The 3,248-nt window shown below is 34.1% G+C and overlaps 1 non-coding gene across 1 annotated transcript; it reads right to left on the reverse strand.

Annotated features, from left to right (window-relative positions):
- Positions 1 to 1,712: 1,712 nt before the first annotated feature.
- Positions 1,713 to 1,787, reverse strand: TRNAS-GGA (transfer RNA serine (anticodon GGA)). The gene has a single exon. It is a non-coding gene; the product is annotated as a tRNA-Ser (tRNA).
- Between the last annotated feature and the right edge of the window lie 1,461 nt (positions 1,788 to 3,248).

A 3,248-nucleotide genomic window follows, 5' to 3' on the forward strand; every position in this document is an offset into this window, starting at 1 on the left:
ATTCTCTGACCCCTAATAGAAAAAACATCATTATGTTTTTTCCCTTGGTGTGTGAAAAACCATCACAGACGTCTCTACCTATGGGAACCGTAGCTACCTGGAATCGTGGGTGTGACACGGCGGTATGTGGGATTAATAACTCACTAAAACCCCCTCTCACACCTCTTGAGCCTCACAACAGTGGTCCTTCCCGAGGTCACAGGCTGGGCGGTTAGAACTTACATTCTTGCCGTGCGCAAGCCCAGAAGCTCCCTCTCCCTCTAGTTCTAACCTCCACCTGACGGCCTTAAGGGTTGATTTTCTTAAAACGGTGAAATAGGTGTTCTTTTATTTTTAACCACAAGGCCAAATATTGACTTTAATAGGCAGAATTACTTTTAGGGGTGAACTATCATAAAATCCGCTCTTAACGCGCGTCTAAATCATAAATAAACCTATTTTTGGAGTTTAATGGTTCTTATTTCAGTTGTTTTGGCTCTGCGATGATAGAACAAGAAAACTAGTGTTTAAATTGTCCAGTAATTTGCAATTTTACGTAATATAAATCACAATCATTGAAGTGATAGCGTTTTTAGGGTTCCGTACCTCGAAAGGAAAAAACGGAACCCTTATAGAATCACTCTGTTGTCCGTCCGTCTATAAAGACCCATTTTCGCGGGAACGTGTGGAGGTATTAAGCTGACATTTATATCAAATACTTAGGTATACGGTCCCTTGGAGCTGTATGTATGATACAGCCGTTTAACGTTTAAATATGCACAAATTTTCAAAAACTGCAAGGGAATCAAAATCTACAGACTACTTCCTGTGAAGTCAGAATCTTGAAATATGGCACGAAGCAACGTCAGATAAAGATAAAGGAAAAATTGCTGAAACCGTAATTTTATATTATTTTTAATAATTTTTAAGTTACTACCCCTCTGCTCATGAACGCGTAGAGGTATTAAATGAAAACTCATATCAAATACACGTCTATGATACCTTTAAGCTATAACAAAATCAAACTTCTATGTCAACGCAATCAAAAGAAACAGCAATTTAAGCCGCATATTTTTATTTTTTTCGCTTTATTTATTGAATGGTAATAGGTGGTTAAAATGTTTATAATGCATTTACTTCAAAGGCAGCTATAATAAAAAAAATACTAAAAATAAAAAAGAGAAAAATGAAAATTTTGGTGGTACGGAACCATCCGGGTGCGAGTTCGACTAGCACTTGGCCAATTTTATTTATGAGGGGTAACATTACATGTGCTCCCCTCCGCCGCATGGTGTTCTGGACGCCCTTTGTCGCAAAGGCCCGCAGTGATAGACTTGTGGTTGAAACTTAGCCTCTCAATGGTGGGGTCTAAGGTTCAAATCTAACACGCACATCGGATATTTCAGTTATGTACGTGTTACAAAATAATTATCATTGGCCGTTATGGTGAAGCACATCTACGTTAACATAACATACTTTGAAATTAAATACTCTTTGATATTCCACTTTTGATGTAATTAAACACTTTTTGATAGATATACCATATCTATAAATACATGTATGTTTTATGGAAATAAACAAAAACTATAATGATATAAAGAACAAAATTAAAGAAAAAAGTGAAAAATATATTCAAAAGAGGAAACTATCAAAAAAATACGTAACAAAACAAATTCAGAAAGGAAAAAAAGTAAAAATATGTAAGAAATAAAAAATCAAACCACCACACAAAACGCTCTCGGGTGGAATCGAACCACCGTCCTCTCGAGCTTTCCAGCCGAACGCGCTAACCACTGCGCCACGAGAGCTATGTATGACAGGGTGAAAAAATCGTACAGTTAACACCCTTTTAACTGCGATTTGTAATGCAAAATATTAATCTTGTGTGTTTAACTGTACAACCTCAAATTAAATAGCACTTGCAATAAGTGGCGTTCTTCTTTATAATATTAGTATAGCTACATATTTTTAATTATGTATATTTCCGTACTACTATTTACCTGTGAAAGATGTTCCATGCATATAAAAATAAAAATTACATTATATTATTTTCAGACACTAGATGATGATGACGACTACTAAAGAAAGATGTTGTATCAGTCTACACAGACTACGTAACTACATTGCCGCGGACAAAACTATATAGTTCATCTATAAAGTAATAGATGTGCGGCCTATGTTTTTTTTAAATTGGGGTTTAATTGTTTAGTTCTAAAAATACCTATTGTTACTATACTAAGAAGGAATTTGATTGATTGATTGATTGATTAAACTTATGTTTTTCGCGCGTATCTTGTATGTTTGTCTTTCTTTATTTAGCCGAATGTCGACAATTAAGTAATGTCTAATAATTAAGTCTCAATGACCCGAGTGTCCTTAGATAGGTGTTAGAAGAAAAAAATCAAAATGGCGGATTTTTGGCGCGAAATACTAACATATTTAAAAAAAAAGTTAACCGAACCTATCGAGTAGCGTATCAAATGAAAGGAAATTAAACGGAGATTATAAAAACATATTTGTATATATATAAAATAGCAAGGTCACTGACTGACTGACAAACTAAATGACTTTTTCATTTTTCAGAAATCAACGTACAGTCAAAACCACTCAACTTAGAGTTCTGAAATTTTGCACATGGGTTCGCTATATAGCGTAAATAAGTACTAAGAAAGGCCTTTTGGAAAATTTACCCTTAAGTGGGTAAAATAGGGTATGACAGTTTTTTTGAAATCCTTTAATTTTGAAGCAACTACTATAAAATCGAGTATTTGGCTTTCTGAAAAGGAACAAGGACACACCTATTTAACCCCTTTTGACCCCGAAGCAACCCCGTCAATTTTGAAGCAAACACTATGAAATTTTGTATCTGGCTTATTGGATAAAAATAATTAAATTCTACCTCTAATGAGGTACAATTATGACTGGAACTTTGAATTACTGAAGTTATATATTCTATAAAGCGTAAATGGTGGATATTTTTCCGAAATAATAACACGTTTTAAAAAAAGTTAACCAAACCAGTAGGGTATCAAAATAAAGGAAATTATAAGGAGATTATACATACATTATATATATACATATATATATAACACATCGAGATGACTGTCTGACTAAATGAGTAAGTAGCTGTGCCAGACATCAACGTAAAGTGAAAGGGCTGAACTTTAGCGTGCTGGAATTTTACACATAGGTTCTTTATATAGCGTAAATGAGCACTACGAGGATAAAATAAAATAGGATAATATCGCTTGAACATCTTTATTTTTGAA

This window comes from Epargyreus clarus, unplaced genomic scaffold (assembly GCF_041222505.1).
Source record: "Epargyreus clarus isolate Ecla_fem2 unplaced genomic scaffold, WU_Ecla_fem_2.2 ptg000007l, whole genome shotgun sequence".
NCBI lineage: Eukaryota > Metazoa > Arthropoda > Insecta > Lepidoptera > Hesperiidae > Epargyreus > Epargyreus clarus.